The 14,928-nt window shown below is 38.3% G+C and overlaps 1 protein-coding gene across 11 annotated transcripts in view; it reads right to left on the bottom strand.

The window, feature by feature from the left end:
- The window catches only part of ENOX2 (ecto-NOX disulfide-thiol exchanger 2), a 281,319-nt gene that overhangs the window by 204,165 nt on the left and 62,226 nt on the right, over positions 1 to 14,928 (bottom strand). For 4 of the 11 annotated variants that reach the window (XM_035725679.1, XM_027608764.1, XM_027608769.1 and 1 more), the window contains exon 3: positions 3,818 to 3,902. The exons of the other annotated variants lie outside the window; for them this stretch is intronic. The gene's annotated coding sequence lies outside the window, so the exon portion shown is untranslated. The remainder of the gene's footprint in view (positions 1 to 3,817; positions 3,903 to 14,928) is intronic. 11 annotated transcript variants of the gene reach the window in all.

The raw sequence follows: 14,928 nt of genomic DNA, 5'->3' as shown, positions 1-14,928 counted from the left end.
GAGGAAGGAAGGAAAATGTGATCAGGGAGGGACACAAAGTAAGCATCAACTGCTCAACCATATTTGTATCCTTAAAGGACTGAAAACAAATACAGAAAATATTAATGTTTGGTAAATCTGTATGGTGGGTATAACTGTATATACCATGTTCTTCTCTGTATTTGAAGTTTTTCACAATACAATACTTTTATAAAAGAATAGAGAAGTACATTTCCTTTACAACTATCAATGTTCACTTTGATCAAAAACTAAAGTTACCCATATGGTAGAAATTATGTCAACTCTGAGCCCTATTTTGTCACCCATCAGCTTTTGCATGCCAAACTGAAAGAGAGTTGGGCTTAGGTGCCCTTTTTATTTTAAGTAAAGTCCCATACAGAGATAAGCATATGTAATTACATATCATAAACCTTCATTATGTACACTGTCAAGTGCATACCAGGATCACATTTTAAGTCATTCATTTGTTGTTCCTCAAAAAGCAATAGCATCTGCAGACATTACCTCCGTATTCAAGCCAGTGAGATGACTCACTCTGCCCTATTGTTGTTTACCCACCGTGTTCTTTACTTTCAGGTGAACTTTGACGTGCTTGCATTAGTCCAGACATTAATTGAGAGGGTGAACGGTTTTTAGCTTGAGGAAAACACAAGGCAGCAGCCTGATGCTTTGAAATTGTATAGAAAAATTCTTAAAAGTCAACAAGAAATAGTTCAAACATACACAGCTGAAAACTCTTTAGTAGCCAGAGCTCAGTGAAGAAGACAATCCTAGAAAGTTTGGGAGGGAAATGACTTCAACTGATTTTAGAAAGTGATTTACATGGTCTAAGAAATGGTTTATAAATAAATGGTTACTATCTAAATCACATAGATAAGTGACTTCTGAACCTATGCTAATATCAGAAAATTATACACACTTGCTGGGGCTTATATAGATAAAACAGATTTGTGTTGGTGGACACAATTCCCTACTAATAAACTAATTAACCCAGCCAAAATGCAGAAACTCATTAAAAGCATTTAAATTTATGTTAAATGCAAATGTGCAATTATCTGCAATTGTGATAACCAAAATAAACAACACCCAGAACCATAAGAAGGCCCTGATAAAACATTTGAAATTGAGAACTTGACTTTTAGGAGTTAGAAAAGTAATCAAAGAGCAAAATCAGTTCATGCTAAGGCAGGATTTCATTTATATGGTGTATCCAGGAACAGAGCCAATAATCTACAAGGTTTGAAAAGCCATGAGTTTCCTCCAAATTTAGGTAGAGGTACCTATAAATGGGCTGATTTCTCAATGTGGATACACACTCCAAAATGCTGCAGAGCTGTGCAGTGATACTGTCCCCTCTGGAATACTTTTTTCCTCCTCATCTTTATGAGGCCACGATGACTCATTCTTAGGGCCTTTGCTATCACTTCCATGGGAAGTCTTTCCATCTTCTCTACCCTCCACATCTCAGGTTCTGTACTCCTGCTTGGTATTCTATTATACTCTGACAATCACCCATGATAGTACTTAAACTTTATTTTAACTTTCTGTTGTCTCCCTTACTAGACTATAACTCATGAGCCCAGAATCAGCCCCGTCTTGATTCTTAAAATTTTTCATCCAGCAAAGCACAGTACCTGGCACATAGTAGGAACTTGACAAGTACTTGCTGAATATATCAATGGGTGGATGGACGGATGCATAGATAGGCAGATATAAGTATATTAATGTGTTGATCAAATTCTACACAGTGCAAGGTAACCATTTTTTAAGAATATATTAGATAACATGAGGGTCTGTGTCTGTGTGTTTCTTTAAATGTGATGGTGATGGAGTATACAATGCATCTGTTTATGGAGAGGGAGGGACTTTCTAAGAGCACAAATACAAGTATGCCTAAATAATTCCTGAGGAGTCGTAATTTTTCAGATTTATGTATTTATGCTCAAACTGTTTCCATCCATGTTTCATTTATTCTTACAACCTCCAAGCAAAATAGATAAGGACAGATATTATCATTGTGATTTTTCTGAAGGGGAAATGGATTGAGAAGTGAAGTGAACTTGCCCAACTGCAAATGGTATCACAATAGCCAAGGTGATGCTCCAGCCACTAGAATGGTGTATTCCGGTAAGATCACAAGTACTATCACAATCTTTCTAGAGCTGGAGCAAGAGATATAAGCAAATATCTGAGACAGAAAGAAAGCCCTTAATTCATAGTGACTAAGATGCTTTTTGCCTGCTCTCGTAAAGGAAATTTAGCTTCTGAGTTTAAGTTACTTATTTAATTAGCATATACAAGGGGATATTAGGACTGGGATGGAAGTTTACTTTTTGTTTAAGTTGGTAAAGTCTTGCATTAACATTGGTCATTCAGTTCAGTAGAAGGAATCAGCAGGCTGATAAGATGAAATGCATTTAACGAGAATGACCAAGATTTCAGCTAGAAGAATTAAATATGATATTTTTCTGAACTATAATTGATAAGAAAAAAAGTTGAGTCTGATTCATCTTCATAATTAATTGCATGTAGAAAATAACATTCAGATTAAAACATCAATATTAATTGAGCTCCTTTTTGAGCCTTATAAATGAATACTGGTTTGAATACTGGTACACGAAAGCATTGGAATGAACTACCCTCCTCCATGCTTCTTTTCCTTAAAAAAAAAAAAAAATCAATACAACTCAGTAGGCTGTTTTCAAATATAGGAAGCAAAGTAGGTGCTGCTTCCAAAGCAGTTTTCTGAGGGTCAGATATGAATGAGATTTTATCACACTTTCAGCCTCACATGATGCCTTTCTATTAAGGAGCTCAAGGACCTCACAGGAACAGCCACTTCCCTGGAGCTTGAGCAGCAGGGATCCGTGGAAGGTGTCATTGTCCAGAAGTGAAAGGCAATGGTGACCTTCTCAGACAGAGTGGAGGAGATCAGGCATACTATTTTCTTGGGCTCTAGTAACCTGTTCCCACTGGCAGACAATATTCAAATTCTAAAGGAAGATTTCAATGTTAAAAAGAAATCTATGTGTTTACAATATTTATTGTAACAAATAACAAAGAGTACCCCTTTATTCTAGCCCTTCCAGCTTTACCCTGTCTCTAATGTACTCGCTGACACTGCTTTTTCTTTCAGGTCTTTCTCTCCGATGGGCTACTTTTTGCTCCTCTGTACTTCAGGAAAATAACAAGTAACAGGGACAAAAGTTGCCTATTCCTCAAGAACTGACATAACAAGGTAAATATTAGGGCAGGGTACCATAATCATAATAATTGCTTTGATTAAATGCCTACCGTATGCCAAGCCCTATACTATCACGTACGCTATCATGCACTATCTCATTTCATTTTCTCCCACAAACTATCAGATAAATATTTCTATTGTTCTCATTTTGTAGAAGAGGAATTTGAATATCAGCTCATTAATTTATTTACCCAAGATCTCACAGCTAAGTAAATGGCAAGCTCAGGATTTAAACTAAGGCTCATCTGGTCCCAGAATCATTTTTCTGTGCCATACTGCCAACCTGAAACAAAATGATGTACTCTAAATATGATGTCAGGTGGTATGCATCCCTGCAAGCAGAAGAGATTCCAAGCTTTCAGACATTTTATGGCTGAAGGGATGATGTAGAACTAGAACTTATTGGGGGTAATGGCTAACATTTGTTGAGGGCACAGTACAGGCGCTGTTCTAAGAGTGTCACATGCATTGACTCATTTAATCCTTACAGCAACCCTACTAAGTAAAATATGTGGTATTGTAATGCCCATTGCAAAGATGAAAAAACTGGCACTGAAAGGTAAAATGACTTACTCAAGGTCACACAGCTGGGAAGTGGTGGAGCTAGAATCCAAATCCAAGCGGTCTGGCTCCAGAGTATACACGCTTAATCACAACACTATATTAATGAGAAATTGGTTGAGATTAGGAATTGTTCCAAGGAAAAAAAGTAATCACACGGTTTTAGAGCCAGAAAGAACCTTCAAGATTATTTGGTCCAAACTTCTTATCTTTCCAATGAGAAAAGGGAGGCAGAGCAAGTTTAAAGGACTTGCCTAAAGTCACATGGTTTGCAAGTAGCTTGAGACTGCATTACAGCCCAGGTCCTCTCTCAACCTTAGTCACAGGTTCATTCCATTCGCCCACATTATGCTCTCCCAGATACATTCATATGGCAAAACAGGAGTTGAATTCAGTTAAACTATCTTTTGTGGGCCTGCACCTGAGCTACTGAACATGACTGCAGAAAATTCACATAGCTGAGCTGATGGGCTTTACTTTCATGTCAAGTATTCATGATCACAAGCCTCAATTGAGCACTCATCTCTGCCCTGAAATGCTACTTCTGCATTAAACTTACTTTCCCATTCTTCAAAGTGACCATGATATATCTTCACCTGTCTCCTCAATCCTTCCACATCTTTCCCACTCCTCTCCCACTTCCTGCTTTTAGCTGACTTTCTCATACTTTGTGGAGAAAACAAAAGCTATGGGAAAGAGCTCTCTCATCTTCCCAGCACCAAATCTACACACTGACCTACATCTTTATCTATTCTTTCTCTTCTGTCTTGTTGAAATGGAAGGAGTGTCCCCCAATGCCATCATCTCTTGCCTGCTCAAAGACTTTGCTCCTGCTGATACTCCTTTTCTTCTGCATCATCACTTTTCCCCTTTCTACTGGATATCAGCCTTGACTTCTACTCTTTCAACATTTCCGATTTCCCAACCATCTGTAAATCCTGCCTTTTGATTCTAACTTCAGAATCCATGTTGAATTTCTCCATTTCTCTTCATCTTTGCTAACATCATTTTTAAAAAAAAAGATTTATTTATTTATCTGAGAGAGAGAGAGCAAGCAGGGGGGAGAGGGAGAGGGAGAGGGAGAGAGAGAATCTTGAGCAGACTCCCCACAGAGCACGGAGCCCAACTCAGGGCTTGATCTCACAACCCTGAGATCATGACCTGAGCTGAAATCAAGAGTCAGATGCTCAACCGACTGAGCGACCCAGGTGCCCCATTGCTAACATCATTTTTATCCAAGTCAGCATTTTCTCTTACCTAGACTCCTGCAATAAATAGCCTAATTAGCTGTTGTGCTTCCATTTTGTCCACCTTTCACTCACTCTCCACATGCAGCCAAAGTAGTCTTTACAGAAAATATAAAACAATTCATATGATTCCTATGCTTAAAACCTTTCTATGGATTCCCATCGCTTTTAGAATAAAATCCAAACTTCTTAAGGCCTATAAACCTTGCATGACGTGGCACCATTTACCTCTCCCAACCTTATTTCATGCCATATTCCCTTTCACTTAACTATGGTGGGTTTCCCTCCGTTCCTGCAACACACCCAGCCTTTCTTGACTTAACCTGTGCTTGCTGTTTTCCAGGCTATTTGTGTGACAGACGCCTTCTCTTCATCATACCTCAGCTTGAAATGCATCTTTTCAAAGAAACCTTCCTTCCATGATATCTAAGTAGGTCCTGCCATTTTTTTTCTTATCTGTAGCTGTCTGTCCTCGCACTTACCACCATCAGTAAGAATTTTATATATGTACTCATTTATTTCTGTTCACTTGTCTGCCTCAAAGTTCAATGCTCAAGGGGCAGGGACCTTGGTATATATATATTTTACTGTTGTATTTAGAATATCTAACAGAGTATCTGGCACCAAGCAGGTGCTCAATACATTTTTGCTGAATTATGAAATGAATTAATTAATCCCTGTATCCCATTGAAAAATACCTGAAACAATAATCAAATGGGGAGAGACAGAGTCCTTAGAATAAACCAAAAAAGGGAAGAAGTCAAGAAGGCAAGAGTTCTTCTTTAGGTCCTCTACAATCACTAACACATTGCTAGCAAATAAAGATACCCTCAATGGGGGAAAATAATTCTGACTTCTCTGGGAAAAGAATCTGGCTGGTTTCATGATCCCAAACGTTTTGCCCAACTGTAATCAGCAGGTTCTGATCTCCTTCATGATGATCTCTTTTTGAATGAAAGAAAAAAAATAATCTGCAAAGTTAACCCAGATGAGGGACAGGACCTTGAGGATGATAACCATTTAAGGCTCTCTTTGTCAAATATGCTCCTTCTCACTATACATGCTTCCACAGAAAGCAGGAGTTACATTTTACTTGGTTATTTTTACCTTGAGTCATTTATTCCTCTGCTAAGTAGTTTATTGATTCTTCAACATCAATTTAGAGCTGGAGTTTACAGCACTCCCATCAGAAACCTTAGAGTGCTCAAAATAAATGTCTTGCCTGAAAAATACCATGTCAGTTGTTTACTCAGGTAAACAAATGTACCTAAAGGTAGAAACTAAATATAGATATCCGCTTATACATACACAGTTGGGATGTGACCTTTCTTTTTTTTTTTAAAGATTTTATTTATTTATTTGAGAGAGAGAGAATGAGAGATAGAAAGCACAAGAGGGAAGAGGGTCAGAGGGAGAAGCAGACTCCCCGCTGAGCAGGGAGCCCGATGTGGGACTCGATCCCGGGACTCCAGGATCATGACCTGAGCCAAAGGCAGTCGCCCAACCAACTGAGCCACCCAGGTGCCCGGGATGTGACCTTTCTAAGAACAAAAAATAAGAGTAAAAATCTGTAATATACAGAAAAATTCAGTAGTATAAGGAGTCTAATAAGGAAAATGATAGAATTCACTCTAGGATACTACCTCCCACTAATGTTCTCTAACAGTTATTTTAGACAGGAAGCACAAGGTTGCCAAAAGTTCTTGTTCTACATTTCCTGTACTAGTTTCACATCCTACACATCTATCCTAGTATTAAAAATATTGTCCATGATATTTTGCATAGAGTGGGAGCCTCCAAAACCTCCAAAATCTGCCTATAAACCTTTTGGGATTCAAATTCCAACTTTCATCCTGTAAAAAGCATATCTGCCTACACACACCACCCCCTTCTAGCAAAACGTTGGTTATGCTCAAATGCTTTGGGATTAGGAGTGAGGAAGTCTTGAATTACATATCTAAGTATAACCTATTAACTGATGGGCCAGAGAAACACAAGAAAGACACAAATGTTTTAACAGTTTCACCCCAAGTGTAAGTATTCAGGTATATCATGACACATATAGAGAGCACAAAATTTCCTTTTCACCCTAGAAGGAAAGGAGGTGTTAAACTTTCTTGAGTTTTAGCACTGCACGTTTAAAAGAACTGCTTTGTATGTTGATTTGGAGTTGCAACTCACATGAGTTGCTTAGGGGATTCCCCGAAATGCACCAGAATTCAGGCATATATAAAATTATAATTACTTTCCATTCCTTTTCTCCAATTTCCACATAATTGTTCATCCTGATATAGCCCTGTGTTCTTTAACGGACTATGGAAAAGGGCCCAGCATACTTGGTGGTCTTTCAAAACTGCAATAACCAGGCAGGGTCATTCATTCAACAAATATTTATCGAGTGCCTGCCAGGTGCTAGGCACTGTTCTAGAAGCTGGCATAACAAGCCCATAGAGGGGTTGCACAGGTTCAAATGAGCTTGAGAGAGTAACTGGAGAGAAGGCTTTCTGATTTCTAAGGCTGTTCCTTTTTTGTTTTTAATCAGGCAATGGAACAGCAATCATAGGCTGTCCATAGCAGGTAAGATATCAAATGAGGAGCCTCTTCCTCAGGACAACCTGACTTCGGCCTCCCTCTTTTCTAATCCCAGCATAGCACAGCCCAGGACCCAGGGAAAGGAGATCTGAAAAATGAGGACAATTTTGTTCTGAGTAACTAAGGCAAATGGAACCCTCTCTAAAGGGAGCCCTCCAAACCATCCCTGCCCTGAGCCTGGGTCTCCACTGCCATTTGCTTTACATCTTGGGTTTAAGGTCCTTCTTTACCTTTTCCTCCCCATTACTCCAATGCAGCACAATCAGGCAGGTCACATATATAATGATCTTTACTCTGGTAGGAGGAAAGCTTAAATTTCTATACAGATCATTCATTCATTCATTCAACAAATATTTAGCGAGGACCTACTGTGAGCCAAGAATGGCTCTTGGTGCTGGGGATATAGCAGTATACAAAGAGATGATCAGTCCTACTCTGATGGAGTTTACAATTTAAATGGGGGTTGTTAAGGTAAGTTGCAGTCAATTTTGCAATAACCACGTAGCTTAATACTGCTTTAAGTGATTACACAGTCCCTTCCTGTTCCTCCTTTCTCTGGTTTCTACTCTAGAGCCCAACCTTTGCACCTATGTGTTCTTGCTGCTTCTGCTGTTTCTGTACTCCACTTCTACTCCTAGGTCCAGCCTAAATGCTTGCTCTCTTTCAGCTGCCTCCACTGCCCTCTCAGGTCCTCAGGCACACTCCCGGTAGTTGTGACTATCTCTAATGAACAGAGCTCTCCTTGCAATGGGACCCCATCTTGCTTAGATCCCAGTGACATCAATTTGACCAAAATCACCAGGGTATTCACTGGGCTCTGGCTTCTCATCTTGGGAATCTCTGATTAGCCTTTCCTTAGCGTCTTAGTTGAGCCTCCAGCTCCATGTACGAATCCTTGTTTTCCTTTACTCTGTAACCTTTTCTTTTCGTTTACTTTGTACCTCTATTTTTTCCTGACAAGTATTTCTCAACCAAGTTGAGAAAGGAAGATAGTTGGGAATATGAAACAGCACAGCCCAATTTAAATAAATCTATTTGTTAAAAAAAAATCTGGATTGTCAAAGATAACTTGAAAAAGAAAGCTTCTGGGGCCAGGTACCATGTCTTCATAAGACTCTGATCTCATATATACACGGTTGCTTCCTGTGGAATTTCTGCAAGCTGTTCTTTAAAATAATTGTGCTGTGTGTTTCTGGGTTCTTATGGGGATTTAACATTTTGAAACCACAGGAGCAAACAGGAAAATCTTAAAATGTGATTACTCAGTAGTCAAATAAAATGTTATAAGAAATGTCCCCATTTTTCCTACCCTCCAATTTTTTCCATCCCAAATGAAATAGAAAACAAGTTGAAAATATTTCAGTCCAAACAGTAATTTTATGAAAAAGATAAGCACCTAGGAACAGAGGCTTATAACGAAAGTGTCTCTACCACAGAGCAACACTAATGTAATTCAATAAAGTTTATAAGACCATTCCTGCCAATCAAAATCTAGAAAAGACAATTTCCTGTTTGTAGAAATAGATGTGATACTGAACAGAACCAAATTAGGTTGCAATTAACTTAGCAAAAACTTGATACACTAGACTCAGGTTAGCTAAAACAATTTTGCTGCATTTAACACATTTGCATACTAGTTTAATAAAATTAAGATTTCCAAGAGAATTCTCATCCTTGGGAGTAGGGAGGGAGAACTGAATGAGTTATGTGGAAAAAAGCTATATAATAAAAATAGCAACCATTCACTGAGAGTTTACTAAGTTTAGGGTACTATGCAAAGTGCTTTATATACATTTTCTCATTTGATTCTCACCATAATTTTAACAGGTGGGTGTTATTATTTCAGTTTTACAGATGATGCAACTGAAGCTCAGAGATTAAGTTAGAAGTGTAAATTCATACAAGTAATAAGAGATAAAATTCAGACCAAGATTTACTCTTACCTGCTGGGTTATGTTGCCACTCATGGAATATATAACAGACATATCTATATAATATATACTTAAATATAATATATACTTATAATATATATATAATATATACTTATATGTATATTTATAACAGATAAATCCTAAGTGAAATAGCTAGGCATGAAGCATCATGACCTAGCAGAAAAAGCACTTGATCAGGAGTCCTGAGACCTGGGTTCTACTCTAGGCTCTGACACTAATTAGTTGTATGGCTTCAGATGAGTCACTCAACATCTCTGGGCTTCAGTTTCCCCATTTTATAATAAGGATATCAAGCTAGAAGTTCTATAGCATCCCATTTAGCCCTGCCATTCTATTACTCTACTGATATAAGTTATGTCATATGTATTACCACGAATGTTTCGCCTTTGGGGATAATGTACACTGAAAGCAACTTGAGGAATAGATTCTGCTAAAAAGTGTACCCCTGACATAAGCAGACCTGCTAGAAAGAGGGAGAGGATTTCAAAAGGAACACCTTTTTGTGATTGCAAATGGTGCTGCCAGCACAGTCTTTGAACTCTCCTTCACCATTAGCCAAAGAGAGGCTTCAGTTAATCTTCACTAAAGATGACAGTCTGCAAGTATTTTGGACCTCCAGGTCGAGGCTAAGTTGGCAAGAACTAAATGGAGAGAAAACCATTTTACAGGGTCACTGCTAAGCCCAGAATCATGAAATTTCTGAAGAAAGTGTTTATGGGTGACTAAATCAAAGGCCTCAGTTAGGTCAGTAAAAATGGTTCTAATAATATAAGCCTCATACATTGTTTCTGAAATATCACTGGTGCTTTTAGTAAAGTTAAATTGAGAGACAGGCTAGCTGTGAAACATAAGTAGACCACAGTTAGTGAATTCCCTTCTCTAGGGGACTGACCATTTGGGAATTTTATAAAAACTTCACATAACTTTGGCAAGACACATTGGATCACAATCAGTGTAGATGGACCCTAATTTTTGATCCTTTGTACAATACACAATGTCAAATTGATTAGTGAGTCTCCAGAAAGAATGGACACATTTAAAGACTCAGTTGGCTTTTTACAGGGATTCCAGCCAGTTTGAGGAGCAACTGATTGAAAGTCTTAAGTTTTTATGTTTGTATTTCTCCAGAGTAGCTCTTGACTAGCTTCTCTCTGCCCCTTTGCCTTCCCAGGTGACAACCCGCTGTCATCTCTGCCATAGGAAGTAGTGATAAGCCATACTCCTAGCTGCCTTTCCAATTCTCTCAAGAGCCATTGAGCAAAGGATAATGATAGTGTCTTCTCACTTCTATTACTGACAGTAATGAAATTCCTAAAGAGCTCATTTTTCTCATAAAATATTTTAGAAAGGTAGCCAAAGAAAGGTAAAGGAGGGCTGAGGGAGAGAGAGAGAGAAAGGGTTAGTTAGCTGTTATTTTCCTCATGGCATGGTACATTTGTATTTTTAAATTTAATAAAACCCTTTGTCTCTAGGTGAGAATGCTACATGAATCACAGATGGCTTTTGTAATTGGCCAATATTAGAAATACAAAGGTGTCTGAATGAATAGACAAATGACATTATCATAAGATTGGAAAGGGAAGAACCATATGGCAAGTTAATGCAAGGAATTATTAAGATAAAGTGAAAGAGTTGGAATTTGAAAGTGGGTACTAAATTCATTTGGATTATAAACTGTTGCAATTATTAGAAAAGAGAACCCTGGAGGCTAATCAATTTTCATTAATGGATTTCTTTTGACCTTGTCCAGTGATTTCTAAATTTGTTTTTGCAACAAACCCTTGATATGGCTTCTCTCCATTTGATGGGCCAGGGCGTTAACTTATACTTCATCTGTGCCAATAGCTAATCTACATAGTAACAGAAATAAAGCCTGTCCAACTGTGAGCTCTGAGTATCCAACTAAGTCCACAAAAGGCCTAGAAAGGGCATGGCTGCTCACTAGCCAGTAGATGTACCAACTTCGATTCATATAATTTTAGAGTTGAAATGGGTCTTTGAGTTTATCTTACTCTTAACATGTATTATTACTCTTAACTCTATATTAGGAGGTACGGTCATAGGGTTGTATGAGGATGAAAGGAGGTATGTGCAAAGTGCCTAGCACACAGTAGGCACTTAAAAATACATCAGTTTCCTTCCTATTCTTCATGCCCAAGTTTTCTCTTTTCCAGGCACAAAGTCCCAGTTTCTAACCTTCCTTAATATGGCAAGTTTCCCAGCCCCTGACCATCTTTGTTTATTCTAGTTTGTCAAGTGTTTTTCTTAAGATGTAGTACCTGGGATAGAAAGCATTATTCCAGAGGTGTGACCCACGTATGCCATGCAGAGTAGAGTGGGACTTCAATCTTAAAGTTCTTTAATCTTGGGAAGATACAGCTCAGCTAAAGGCAGATGTGGGCAAGGCAGGGGTTAGGTCTATTCTCTTATCACCATGATTCCTTTTGCTCATTGATTTCCTTTTTCCTGGCCCACAGGCTAATGAGTGATCAATTCCATCAAAACTTCAAGTTACTTATTGAATCAGAGCAGTTGTACTGGCCAGATCCAGTAGCTCTTTCCTGGGACTCTGCTTTCTTAGCAAGTGATGCATAATAATGCAGCAAATCTAATTCCTACCACATATACTGATGGGCATTACTGCCAAAGTGTCTCTTCCAATCCATTTTGTGTGGTTGCTTTCCTAAGTAACTTATTGAATTAAAAATATAATTTTAATCTTATTGCTTAGTACCAATTAAGCGTGTTAGAGAGGTAGAGTGTATGCTTTGAAAGTATAAGGCTGGAGTTCAGTTTCCACCTTTCCAATTTTCTGGAGGCAGTACAGAATTCTGAGATCACTAAGCAAGAGTCACGGAACTAGAGACAGTACACTGTATACGCCACAAACTTAATATATGATCCTAAGTCATTTAACCTATTTGGATCATAGTTTCCTCCTCTGTAAAAGGAGAGGGTTGTATTAAACAAATTGTAGTGTCTCTGCTGGATCTAAAAATGTATAGTTCTATTCTGTGCCTTATGGATAATTAAAAAATTATATTTTCCTGTACCAAAACTTTTTAATCAGTTATTGCTAAGGAACAGTCCAAACAAAATAGGATTTTTAAACAACTTTTGTAATTTAAATAGAGAACTGAAATAGTTGAACATTTCTTCTCCCAACCTCTTGCTTATGTAATTTTAAAGCAGTTAATGAAATTATGTTTTACAAAGATTACTGTTATATAGCCAAGCTGAAGAGGAGAGCTCAATGTCTGCACCTGACGTACAACAGAGAGAGCTGCTTTGAGCAAGACTGTGTATAATGTATTAACCATAGGGAATGGCTTGGAACCTGACTTTGAGTAGACATTACATTCCTCATAGCTCAACTTAGTAATATGCTGTGAGAATGTCTGAGAACATACATCACCCCCTGTTACCTTATGTCAGCGATCATACCATAAGCATGTTTAAAATTTTTGTTATTAATTTAAATCTTAAGGTAGTAATCAAAACTACTATAGAGCAATGCCTTTTACTCTTGGTGCATGTAAAGTAATTGGTTTTTTTTAATGTTTTATTTATTTATTCATGAGAGTCAGAGAGAGAGAGAGAGAGAGGCAGAGGCAGAGGGAGAAGCAGGCTCCCTGCCTAGCAGGGAGCCCAATGTGGGACTCGATCCCAGGACCCTGGGATCATGACCTGAGCCGAAGGCAGACGCTTAACCATCTGAGCCACCCAGGTGCCCCATAAAGTAATTGGTTTATGAAAGATGTCCAATATGCAGTCTGATCTTTTATATAGGCTACCCTCTTTTTTAACAATCCTCTAAGAAGATAATCTATGAAGGCTGTTACTCTACTCGAATTAAATCTATAGATACATTACCCATAGAAGTCTTAAGAAGCAACATTGCTGGTTACATTTATTAATAAAAAAAAGTCCGATAAAACACTGATAAAATTTGTGTTTTTTGGCTCCTAACTCAGAAACACCATAATGAATCATGGGCTATGAATTCTGGTATTTGAACTCTGACAAGGGCATCACGGGACTGTTTTAGAGGAGAACATGATCCTTTCCCTGTATGATCATGCTCCTGAATGTTAAGATGTTTAGTAAAACACAGACACACACAGACACACACACATCACACATGCCTGTAGGGTAGGAATTCCTATAGTATTTTATAGAGTATATTCTATTTGCTATCACCTATTTCTCCATCAGACTAAAAAGGCAGCACATAGGAAGACAAGAAAACCATGAAAAACCTCTGTTTTCAACATTTTGGCATTCTTGTTGAATTAATGCAGTGGCTGAAAGATAAATCCAAAATAGTGTGAGGGGGTAACCTTGGCTCATCACAGCATCATTTATGCTGATATTTCTTTTTTTATATACTGATATTTCTAAAGGTCAGAAGAATTTAGGTCCAGGCTCACTCCCCATTGCTAATTCACTCCAATGTGACAAATCCATGATGATGTGGTCTCCCAATTATCCTCTCTGCAGCTAGAGAGGAAGAAACAGCAGAATTTCCAAAGGCCTATGTCATTACTCTGCTTTCCCCAGGTGGGATTCTTGCTGTTATCCCTGAGCTATGACAGAGAGGCCACTACACAGCAGATGGTAAGTAAAGAGGACCAAAGTTTAAATTAACAACCATCACCACCAACATTAAGCCTCCCTTTGAAACAACAGGAACTGTGAAATCTGATTCTACATTTCTGTTGAAGGTCAACAAAGCACGGCCTTCTTAGGGGAGACAGGGTTTACTGCCTTTCTTAGCATAAATACACCAAGCAAGAATATATCAAGCAGAAGATAATAGTGCATCCCTAATTTAGTAATTGTCACAGGACTCTTTCCTTCTCCTCAATTAAACAGTTAACAGGGAGCTGGGATTCACACAAAGAAATTCGCTCCTCCTCCCTCTTTCCCAGTTTGATTTATGCATAGCCCCTGGAGACGCAAATTAATGTCTTCATAGACCAAAAGCCCCAGCTGTTTTGGAAAACCTATGACAAAGCTTAACTAAGCAAAGTTCACGCATGCAAACACAAGGCCCCCATAATTACTAAGCTGGGTATTACAAAGCTGGCTCCTCAATCAAGGGTCTAAAGCCAGCCTTATTGCCTCTCTCATTCCCAGCCAGGCTGGCCTGAATACACCTATAAGTGCTAATTTAGTACTGCCTGAGGCATTGTGGATTCTGGATAGATGGACACCAAGCAAAACTGAAGAAGAGATATAGAACTGTAGGGATTTAAAACCACAATTCATCATTTATTAATATTCAATGAAAGCACTAGAAATCCGTGAAACTCCATTTCTTACAGACCTA

The sequence above is a fragment of the Zalophus californianus genome, chromosome X (genome assembly GCF_009762305.2).
Source record: "Zalophus californianus isolate mZalCal1 chromosome X, mZalCal1.pri.v2, whole genome shotgun sequence".
Classification (NCBI taxonomy): Eukaryota; Metazoa; Chordata; class Mammalia; order Carnivora; family Otariidae; genus Zalophus; species Zalophus californianus.
The sequence above is the reverse complement of the archived record's forward strand: the minus strand, read 5'-3'. Positions and strand labels throughout refer to the sequence as shown.